This window comes from Dreissena polymorpha, chromosome 7, assembly GCF_020536995.1.
Source record: "Dreissena polymorpha isolate Duluth1 chromosome 7, UMN_Dpol_1.0, whole genome shotgun sequence".
Taxonomy (NCBI): Eukaryota; Metazoa; Mollusca; class Bivalvia; order Myida; family Dreissenidae; genus Dreissena; species Dreissena polymorpha.
The window spans coordinates 25,353,285-25,366,137 of NC_068361.1; the positions used below are offsets into that span (position 1 = coordinate 25,353,285).

General features: G+C 32.9%; 1 long non-coding RNA gene across 1 annotated transcript; it reads right to left on the minus strand.

Annotated features, from left to right (window-relative positions):
- Positions 1-3,435: 3,435 nt before the first annotated feature.
- On the minus strand, positions 3,436-11,452 carry LOC127838673 (uncharacterized). Its single transcript, XR_008029903.1, has 3 exons — positions 11,170-11,452; positions 9,529-9,703; positions 3,436-3,938 (listed from the first exon to the last, which is right to left on the minus strand). It is a non-coding gene; the product is annotated as an uncharacterized LOC127838673 (long non-coding RNA).
- Positions 11,453-12,853: the final 1,401 nt, after the last annotated feature.

The window sequence follows — 12,853 nt, forward strand, 5'->3', positions numbered from 1 at the left end:
TTTTAGACACACTTTGAACTGCGGTTCAAACTCTTGAACTCGGGTTTAAGGATTTAATGTGCAAACGGCACTTTGAACTCGGGTTCAAAGTCTCTTAACTATATAGTTCACTGTTAAATAATTAATATGCATTCCGCGCGTCTTAACCCCAGTTTAAGACTTTGAACCGCAGTTTAAGACTTTGAAAAATAGTTTATAACTTGTAGGTGTTTGGTTGTCTCTGCACATTAATTATTTAACCAATTATCGCCCGTCGTTTCGTCATGTGATTTTGTTTTGTTCCTGGCGCATTTCTATCAAGATGGCGGCGGATGAAGTTAGTGAATTATTACGTACGTTTGAAACAGCTCTCAAAAAGTTAAAGACTTTGTGTGTTTATGCATCCTGCCCATGCATGAAGTAACAATATTCTGTCATTGGAAATCGTAAAACAATAAAATAATGAAAGGTGTGTTTTTGTGAATATACCTAGTTTCTTTCGATACAGCTGTTAAGGTGGTTGAGTTTCTATGCGTGTGTGCTTTTGTGCATAAGTGCGTGCGTTACATCGTACTAGCTTGTAATTTTATACTTCAGAACGCATTTTGATAACTATTATATTCAACATGTAGAGACGACATCGCGTGTGTTAGACTCGGACCCCTAGCTTAAATAACTACTTCAAGAGTCAAACTAGAAAATAATACACCTTGTCCTGACTGTAGCTTAATCATTCGTCATGCAATTTTTTAATGCATGTAACTTGCCTAAAATGCTCACACAGATGGTATAATGTGGAGCATAGTCAAGCTGGTTTGGACTATCAATATATCATGCCTGTATTTATTGATTCATAAATATGCAAAATGGTTGTCCTAAGTTAACTTTCTCACACTTTTGTATGCTGATTTACACATACTTAATAAATATATGACACAAACTATGCAATCGTCCATTGGCCAACGGAATGTTAGATTATGTTTTGATCAGAAACTGACCGCAGTCAAATAAAAATAGCCGAATAATAGATAATTTAGTGACCAATTCCCACAAAAGTTGGCGGTCAGAAAGTATGACACAATACATGATGCTATCTTCATATTTGGTGAACTGTTCTCCTTCTTTGCAAATAAAATTGTCAAGTTAAAATTAAGATCAAGATCATGATTAATTTCCATTTCAGCTATTATCAAGAATATAATTGACCGCACCAAATAGCCACCATATACATAATTGTCAATTTGTTATAAAACTGAATAATGGGAAACACAATTTATCTATCGTAGCCCGAGTATACAATTACAGCGATGCACTTTAAATAGCAAAAAAAAGAAGAGAAATTACATTTTTACAAGATTGAAATAAACTAAAGTCGTTCGGCGAACACGAAAGTAAAGTTTCAATTACAGGGAGCCTTATACTTTTTCATAGAAAAACAGTCTTTATCCTTGTTACGGACGCTTTCCACGTATAATAGGTCGCTATATATTTTGATGACATTGCTATAATGTTTTTCATGATGGTGTCCTCAAGTACACTTCATTAAATCGTTTATACCACAATAAGCTGTTGGGTTTTATTACAAGAAAACGTAATAAATTGCATGGTTGGAATGCAGGGAAACTATCGTGATTGCTTTTTGAAGGAAAATTTGGGTTATTTACGTGGTATTATTTAAACCTGTATGACATAAATCATTCTCATATTATTTTTTAACTTATAATTTACGCACGTTCGGTGGCGTCTGTGGACTGTGGAATACTTCCATTTTGCATCAAAAGCTTTATTAAATGAGATAGAATATTATTTAAAATTCTAAAATTACCGCGATTGCGTATAACAATACGTGTTCACCACGTGGTCGGCATAAATTGAGCACACTTGTAAAAATATTCGTATTCAGTTTAGTCTTGTCATTCAATCTCTTGATTAGATCTAGATGTTTTTAAAATCAAGCCAATTATACTTCTGAAAAATGCAATTGTTTTCAAAATCGGGAAATATAATATTTAGAAATGATTTATTTATCAAAAATGTACAGAAACCTTCACTCGCAAACATGTTTGTAAATGTTAATGCTTGTATAAAGAGTGGCAAGAATTTACTTGAAACTATTGGTCGATTATTTTGCTGGAAAATCACAATCGATTATATAACTTACAACATAAAGCATTGCTTAAAAAATAGTAGCTGCTGCTTTAACGAAACATTGAATTTGAGTCGAAATAGTTGATGATGTTGCATTTTCCAAAATTGGTTGACTCAATTCCATGGAGGTTGTCTAAAAACAGTTTATTATTCTTTTAATTTCAAGGAACAATATATATATACGTACGTATATATATAGTGATTCTAACATGCTCATTTTATCAATTAAATGCATTTTATCATAAGTATACACAATCATAATATTTAAAATTATGTTTCGTTATATTGTTTGCAAACTAGTCCACCTTATCGTAATTTGATATTTTTGTTTTGATGATAACGTGTCCGTTAATGGTTACTATAATCTATTAATAACCGGCTTAACCATGACATTATTTTCTTACTTAGCTCTCTAGGAATTGAATTACGTTTCGTTTTATTGGGTTTTACTTTCTGCAATTTTCGATGAAATGAAATGTTAGCTGAAACAGGTTAGACACGAAACCAATTAACATACTGAAACTGTACTTTTTACATCCTTCCACGTATTTTAGAGGAAAACAACAGCAACAACATGTGATAGTATTATGGTATTATTGTATGATTCCCTGTCTTGGCCATATTTTTTTTGTATACATGTTCTTGGCCAAAGGCAGAATGCCGGATTGCCAACAAACTATGAGACTTTGAAACAATAATAAACATGTTTGTATATTTATATATCTTTGCCTGAAATGAATGACAGTTGGGGTTGACAATTTGTGATGTTGCTTGTAAAAAAAACCATGTTAAATAATATGTATTGCTGGTTGTGAACTTGATACCTGTTATATAAATATCTGTTCAGGGAATCATTACGAAAGCTCATTATGGCTACATGGATGCGATTCGTATCTTTTCCTGAGCCACATTTACAAAGCCAAACACTATTTTTTTCAAAAGGTTATAGGTAAAATTCTCACATGGGATAATGAACAAAAATATAAAATCTTTTTCCAATTTCACCAATGGTATAATAGTTGCATTATTGATAAATGACATTATTTAGTGTTTGTATTTCTACCGAATCATACATTAAACAAGCTATTGCCAAGCAATGATGTCCCCTACCGGCTCCACCATTGTCAGATCATTATTTTTTGTAGTATTTGTTGCCATAGCAACCCACATTCTTGACGTATGAACCAATATGAAAATGAAACAAAATAAGTTCAAAATAAACCAAATCTATTAATCATAAAATCTCTATCTATTGATATTGCATTTATGTTAATATTTTCATAACTTAGTAAAGTTTATTGACATACTTCATGTCTTGCAAACTGGAGTTTGAGAAATCATAATGATACTGTATATTCACTATGACACAAGTGGTAAAAATAAATGGCTATTTATGACACTGACAAGGAAATGCGAGAAACTGCCTTAAAAGCACCTATTATTATTTTAAAGAGCGGGGAAGATTGTCAACCATTGTAGACTATTATAAAAGAAATACCCAATTTCTCACCATTTATTGATTATTACCCCCTCATTGTTACAAATAAATAAAACGTAACGTCAATGTTGGTCAACATCACTCTCCTCAAAGAACTACCTACTAACTGCTTATGATATTCATATAATTATAAATATCACTTTTTTATGAAAAAAACAAACATTTTAAGTACGTTGGAAAATGTGTAGGTCGCAAAATTTACTGCGCTCCATTTAGTGACAGCATATGATGGGAGTCTCCAATCTCCAGGGCACCAACTGTCTGTAGACTTTCTTGACAAGAATTTTAGATACGCACCTATTGCACATGACTGCTGAAAGCGGAAGAGATATTTAAATATTTATTGGCTTTTAAACACACTCAATGATTGAAAAGGTCTTCCAAAACATAATAGCTGTATTTTAAAACATGGTTTTCCACGTCGTTGAATGCATTCATTGCGGCAGTTGCAAACGAATATGATTACCAATTGCAACCTAGGACTTCCTTTACAACCCTGCAAACTGCGCAATTCAAAAACTTGAAACACTACACCAAAGTTGTTTATACGAACAGTTCATTGTTCAGTGTGCTCGATCTGGCTTAAATCTTTTTAAATATTGTCCTTGGCCTAGTGCAATTTAAAGTGCACATGCTTATGGTAAAGTTAATCAAAGTGTAGATAACTGCGTTTAATTGTTTAAACATTTTAACCATATGTTCTATGCATGTATGCCAATAGATTAATATAATGACAATCGACGAAATCCTTGATATTACGATGTGTGTGCATGTTTAGAGGCTAATAAGAAAATGATAATAATAAAAAAAATAAATCGGTTGCATATCAGGGGAAATAACCAGTTTATACAGCGATTAATTGAAGTCTACATTGATGTACTCATGATCACAAAAGGTCGTTATATTTTAAAGGGAGATGTTCACATTTTTCACATCGCGAACTTTTATTACCGAATATAATGAAAATATGAACTATTTTCAAGTAATGTAATATAACCTAAATGGAGATTTATTTTTCCAGATTCCCGAAGTATCAAATAGTAAGTGAACTAGCGCTACCGAAAATATAAACATGTATGTATGTTTTTATTCTTAATAAAATATATACGTCAATTGATGTTGTTAACTAACACAAACGGTACATGGATTGCATGGAATTTTTTTGGTAGCGCTATTTCACTCAATGTTTTATATATATATATATATATATATATATATATATATATATATATATATATATATATATATATATACGAGGGGTGTTCCAGAATTTCGTGGATTTTCTCCATACCTCATTAGTTTGTTGGCAAAAGTCAATGAAATTTACATATTATACTAACTAATTATCACGGACGTTATATTTAAGCTTAAAATACATGAATTCCAAAAAGCGCGATTGAAACGTAATGCCATAGAGACCTCAGTAAGTATGTGTGTTAAGCGCATTTAAATTTGGTTTAAATGTAGTTGATAAATATAATTTACGGCAAATTTCACGTGACATCGACGTCACATATCAACGTTACACGTAGGTTGAATATTCAATTTATATAATATATAACGTATGTTTGAGGCGTCAGCCTTTTGACCCAGAAGTACTCGTTAACTGTGATATCATTTTTATAAATTTCGAGTGTTTTTTATCGAATTAATTTTAATTGCAGTACATAGTATACATGATATGCATTGATCAACTGACATAAATTAGTTCAAAAAGCAGAGCAAGATATTTGCCGACTTATGCAAACACGGGTAAAATGCGACAAGCGGCATTCGCGCAGTGTGGTCAGAAGCTACCCTTTTCTCTATTAAGTCTGGCGAGGTTTCGTAGTTTAATTTGTAAAAAATAAATAGACATAAACATTAACATACGTCTTACAAGAAGAGATATTCAAGTGTGTACTAAATATGGTGATATGAGTTTAGTCTACACCTGTAGCAATATGAAAATGAAACTAACTAAATCCAAAATTAACCGAATCTATCCACAAATAGCAAAGTTATACAAAAATATTCGATAATACTACCCTTAAAGTCAATAAAGACAGGTGTGAAAACGATAACGATGATGGCAATTATTTTACACAATTCGGCTTTAAAAGACGTCTGCTCGATTGATGTCACGTGATATAGATCTCGGTTCCGCCGCTTGAATTTCCGATACTTTCGAATGGTCTGAAGGTTACAATACACTAAATGATCGCTTCATGTAGGGCTGTACTCTCTAAAAAAATATCATAGTTGACAGGAAGGCATGTTTTACACTTTTTACCATTATTCAGGTGTTATCTTGCGGAGATAATGGTAGGGCATGAATAGGTGTTCACTACTGAATCCCTGAAATATGATACACTTGAAGACTATAGTAAACCATTGCACTAGAAAAGGTTACATTCCACTAAGAAACTGCCGAAAAAAAAAGTTGCAAAAACAGTCGATTTTGATTTGTGTCAAGTTCTTTCTTGCATTGTACATGACATATCTTTTTTATTGCATAAATCGATTCCGCTAAGAATGGCCTTTAAGAAAAGGTATGGTTATGGGGGTCTCTATGTGCAAAATGTTGCATTTATTTTCGCTCAAAGTTGTCGCTTTTACATTGAATTATATAGGGAAACTATTTGGTGTATTATGACCTAAACGCAAAACCAGGCCTAGTCACAAAGGTGCTGTATTTATAGAAAATCATCATTTTTTAGTGAGATATGATGCGTTTTGGCATATTTCACGGAATAAATGCGTTTGTTTCACGAATTAAAGGAGCATCGTGAGTTTTTAAGAAAAAAATACGTTTTCAGAGGAAAATAAGAAAAAAAAATGTACAAAAACTCGTCTTGAGCATCTCAAATCGCAACAATTTGTGCTGAAAGAGCTCATGAACACGTTTTAATAGTTGTTTACTTCTTTTTCTACATAGCTTGTAACAATATTCCAGTATTTTGACCGATTGTAATTATTTAGGGTAATCGTTTCACGCCTGAACGCCCGTTATAAATCAAAGCTCCGAACGCGAAAGCCACATGGCTTATCAGGCGTTATAATAAAATGCATTTTCAAGCATTTCTACGTGAAAGATCGGTCTGAAAATTGGCATGCACATAGAAAATAGGTTTATAAGTATCGAGAAGTGCTTATTTTTCGCGATGTTAACAGTAAACGTTGTCTTATAGGTTACAATACACTAAATGATCGCTTCATGTAGGGCTGTACTCTCTAAAAAAATATCATAGTTGACAGGAAGGCATGTTTTACACTTTTTACCATTATTCAGGTAGTGTTTTTCCCAGGCCATTTTAGCGTGGCGAAAAGCCACGCCGCCCTCCCGGATCGCCACTCTGCCCTTTTTTAAAGGCAAATTTCGCCACGCGCCCTTTTTTTCAAAGGCAAATTTCGCCACGCGCCCCTTATCGATAACATCTTTATTGCCTTACGATCTAACTTGGTCCGCAAAATCAGCTTCCTTGATTGTCTGTGACGCTCCGACTGTGCTTGATTTACTCGAGAGACGTCAACGTCTAATCGACTATATTAATAAATTGAGCAGATTTAATCTATTACAGTGCTGGATTTATAGGTAGGTCTGACTGACTGCTCCAAAGCTGTGAATTAGTCATGCGTGAATAACCCCGTGTCAGTATCAATCGATAATGCCGGAGGCTATGTTATAACAAGCGCACTTTTCGGTCGGCAATGTGTACTCCATAAAATCATTACTTCGGAGACTTTTGATGAAAAACTCGATGTTATTCTCGTGGCAATTGTGCATTGCATGCATTATTCAGTTATATCAAAACATATATTTTTACGCATAATTACATTTAAAATCACAAACAAATTTATTCTTTATCGTTTTCGTCTTTAAGATAATCAGATCTAATTATTGAAATAATTACTGAGACTTATACTAATTTAACAAAATGCGAATCGCGTATACGATTTAACGTTGCTATGCGCACCTGTCGCTTACATCATTTGACATTTTATCAACATGGCGGACTATACAGAATTAAATTGTGACTCGGCAAAAATGGCAAATAACGTCGTAAACGATCGAATTAACGAAGGAGATTATACATTAAGAAGGAATTAATGAAATGTCTGTGATAATCAACGATGCATTAAAATGTTTTAGATAGCAACAACATTATTTATTTATTTGTAATCTACTCGGTGGATGTATGTCACGGAAACGAGTGTTTGCATATTGTTAGCGATCAATTTACTCGCAATGTTATTTTTAACATCTGTCAAGATTATTGTTAGAAAATGGGATAAGACAAACATGGTTTCATTTATATGTTAGTGGATCTGTGTATAATCAGATTCATATGCATATATTGCTTTATTATGTTTGTCGTGCTGTACAGTTTATTGAAACAGCATGGAACTTAAATGTACATTGCAAGGTAAATATATTAATATAAATCATAGTAAGTTAAATACATCTATTACCATTAAATGTGCTTGTTTATATGTTATTTTTTCCACAACTGCTTCTGATGCGATTACATGTTTCCCCGTAATTCAGGTATTCAGGGAACGTTTTTGCCCTTTTTTGCCTAAACTGCGCGCTAAAATGCCCTTTTTGAAAGTAATTCGCCATGCCCCTTTGCCCTCCTGGGAAAAACACTATCAGGTGTTATCTTGCGGAGATAATGGTAGGGCATGAATAGGTGTTCACTACTGAATCCCTGAAATATGATACACTTGAAGACTATAGTAAACCATTGCACTAGAAAAGGTTACATTCCACTAAGAAACTGCCGAAAAAAAAGTTGCAAAAACAGTCGATTTTGATTTGTGTCAAGTTCTTTCTTGCATTGTACATGACATATCTTTTTTATTGCATAAATCGATTCCGCTTAGAATGGCCTTTAAGAAAAGGTATGGTTATGGGGGTCTCTATGTGCAAAATGTTGCATTTATTTTCGCTCAAAGTTGTCGCTTTTACATTGAATTATATAGGGAAACTATTTGGTGTATTATGACCTGAATGGATGTTTCCAATCTTTGTATATTGATAGCTCTTTGCGAGAATGGATCCACATCACCGTTGCATATTTTTATTAAGTTCACAGTAATCTGTTCTTTAAATAAAGATAGCCTAATTAAAGACGGCGCTAATAAAGTGTGAAGGTGGATATTTAGAAATAAGATCCATTTTCGCATGACACTGCAAGTAGTCACATATTAATTCTAGCTTGCATTAGTTGCAATAATTTTATAAAGTGCGCGTGCCATTGAACGTTGAGTTAGGCGATAGGTGCGAATCAAATTACACATACTTTAAGTTTAATTGCTTATACCGAACACGATTTGTAACAAAATACAAATTTGATTTATGTTTAGTTGCTTATACCGAACGCGAAAGTAAAAAGATACTGTTTTTTTTAGCTAATACATCTCTACAGGTAAAACAAATCACAATTTTTAAAAAGTACCATCTTAATAATCAATCAATTTCTAATAACACCTGACTGTGTGACGTTCATTTCAAATTATCGCAGTGCGTGACGAATATTTTCTTTATTTAGTGAAAAGACACAGAGACGGTATACATACAATTAATAATGCAATATATACGTTAAACCATCACTAGATGTGCCATAATAACTCGTATACACTTTATAAGCAATATATACAATAAACGTTTTAAGTTAATTAAATAAATGTTTTACGACGCATATAAGATAACGTGATGAACGCTTTGTTTATTTTTTTAATTAAACTAAATGCAATTATATGTCTATTTAGAACCATAATTTTTACAATTTACGCCGAATATCTTAATATTTATTGTATAATATATTATGGACTAAGGGTTTGCTAAAGAAAATTTATTCAAATCGGCTTTAGCTAAGATGGATCAACATCGGAAACTTGTCTAATACATGTGTACATACCTCTTGAGTGCAGCTTCGACGTCGTACTTTCCATTACGAAATCCACACTTTTGACACACAAACTTAAGGTACGATGGAGACCATGATTTTAGGTCTGTGTCCGACATGTCATAGTACTGACGATGCGACCATTTTTTACAGTTATGACACTGAATAGATCCATCTGAACACTGTTCTGAACACACATTAAAAGGATATTGAACCATGTTTAGAAACAATATGAACCGTTAAATCTATAAACAGTATTTGCGTGTGTCCAAGAGTATGATATAGCTGAGATCACTCAAATACTGTCAAATTCTTGCTTTAACTTATATTCTTATGGGCCCGTTTCATCAAACATCGTACGACAAATTTAGAATACGATACGAATTTCAAAGAAACATTATTTTAACAGACCGAAGCATATTTTTGCTTATTTCTAGTAAAATCATTTATTTCATCATTTTCTTACCAATGGCTTATATCTTGCGGAGCTATTTATCAACAGCTTGTATATTTTTAGTTTTTAAATTTAAGTTATAAATTAAGATTGTCGTACGATCTTTGATGAAACGGTCCCATAAAAATACAAGTTAAAGCAATAGTGAAAGAGAATGTGGGAAAATGTAGCTAGAAATGGTTTTGAACATGCATAATTGTGTCGTGTTCTGAGAAAACTGGGCATAATGCTTGTGCGTAAAGTGACACTTTCCGCCTTATCTGGATTTTCGCTAAGAAGAGACATCATTTAAACGAAACATTCCATAAAAGCGGAAATTGTCGTCCCTGATTAGCCTGTGCGGATTGAAACGGCTAATCTGGGATAACAATTTACGCACCAGCATTATGTCCAGTTTTCTCAGAACGCGAGACAATTATGTTTATGATTCATTTTATAGTTTGTTTATTTCGTTAACTACAAATTTGTATTACATTATGTCTACCTTGAGGTTGTTGTACATAGTATAATTATGTTACAATTATAGTATTTTCTGTAAACGAACAAATCCTTTTGTATCGAATACTATGCATTAATATTGTTTTCTACCAAATGTTTTTTTATAGGGATCACTTGTCCGTCGTCTGTCTCGTTAAAAAGTATTAATAGCATCAGTTTGAAACTTTATACATTAATAGACCTCATTGAGTGGGAGTGCGTCGATAAAGAACTCTTAGCATCCCGCTTTGTTAAATTATTTATAATTAATGCATAACCATTATTCTTGTATTAGTTAAGTTAAATTGTCACAATAAAATGTTGTCATGTCATTTTTCCATTTTTCTTTTTTGTGTAACGTTTTGTAAATAAAGCTTTTATTTGTTGTTATTTTTATTATTAATACGGATGTTTTAGTCCGGTCTGTTTTCCAAATCGTTCTAAAACATCATTATTTTAGTAGTACAATGGTATAGTGGTATAGGAGAGGTTGAACATATGATTTTGATTAATTATGGATTTATATTATTAAACTAGTGTTTTTTTCTTATTCTCTGTACAAAGATTGATTATATGAAGATTTGCTACAGTGCATATTTATCAATGTATGTGGTTCCGTAAATAAATCGGAACTATCCACTTCCGGGTTAAGAAATTGAGATAATTTAGCGATTACATCCATAAATTTGGTAATAAAACGACAACATGATTTAACAACATACCTAATATCACCTTTTCTTCCCATGCAATGCAGTGTCAACGGCTTAAACTCGTTGATAATTGAGAAATGTTATTCGACGAGATTGTTTTTTACCCATCATCGTCCCATGTCATTTTCAAGGTCAACCGGTGTTTTGTGAACACTCGAACCGCATAAAACCCATTGAAATTAGGTTATATTACACTTCATTTTGGTTAATCGTCACCTTTACTTGATAGGACATTCGCATGGTGTGTCAAAACTTTCATTTTAGTATTTTTACTGTATATATTCAACAGTTAGATAATAAATGTACATTCCGCGCTTGTTAACCCCAATTTAAGACTTTGAACCGCAGTTTACACTCTTGAACTCGGGTTTAAAGAATTAATGGGCAAACGGCACTTTGAACTCGGGTTCAAAATTTCTTAACTATATAATTAACTGTTAAATAATTAATGTGCATTCCGCGCCTCTTAACCGCAGTTTTAGAATTTGAACCGCAGTTTAAAGTCTCTTAACCTTATAGTTAAGAGAGGACCAATGAAATCGCGGCATTTACCTTCTATATATAGCTAATTGTGGTTTAAGCTCCGCTAATTGGTTGTCTCAGATAACAGATTTGTATCTATTTTTAGACACACTTTGAACTGCGGTTCAAACTCTTGAACTCGGGTTTAAGGATTTAATGTGCAAACGGCACTTTGAACCCGGGTTCAAAGTCTCTTAACTATATAGTTAACTGTTAAACCGTGGTTTAAGGACTTAATGTGCATTTCGCTTGCCATATATATATAGCTAATTGTGGTTTAAGCTCCGCTGATTGGTTGTCTCTGAATTATGTAGATAAGAGATTTGTATCAATTTTTAGACACACTTTGAACTGCGGTTCAAACTCTTGAACTCGGGTTTAAGGATTAATGTGCAAACGGCACTTTGAACTCGGGTTCAAAGTCTCTTAACTCTATAGTTAATTGTTAAATAATTAATGTGCATTCCGCGCGTCTTAACCCCAGTTTAAGACTTTGAACCGCAGTTTTAGACTTTGAAAAATAGGTTAAGACTTTTAGGTGTTTGGTTGTCTCTGCACATTAATTATTAACCAATTTCGTCATGTGATATTGTTCTGTTCCTGGCGCATTTCTATCAAGATGGCGGCGGATGAAGTTTGTGAATTATTACGTACGTTGGAAACAGCATTCCAAGATATAGAAAGAAAAATTCAAAGTGGTTTTGCAGACAACGCAGACTTCGTCAAAAGTGTGAGGTTATTGCAGCAAATAAGGTTATATTTATATATTTTTTGTGTGATCCTTTTATGGTATAAATCTGATAGAAATACCCCTAACCGAAATACAGTCGATTCGGATTAATGTACAGTTTGTCAATCAGCTCTGGAAAATCAGCAGTTCCGATTAATTTGTATTTAATTTTCCATAATGCCCCAATAAAAACAAAATGATAAGTGTCTAAGGTAAACATTAGGTAAAGGAATAAAGTATCAAAGTTTTAGTAAGAAAGCTTTTGTATTATGCTTACGGGGGGGGGGGGGGATTAATGCAGCAAAAAGTTAACCAAACTGATTGAATGAGTTATGTTTTGAAATGCGCATATGGAAATAGAAGGCTTTATTATTTTCAAATACAAAAATTGCTGATTGAAAACAAATGCCATGATAATGTTTTGATATACTAATTCGTAAGTTG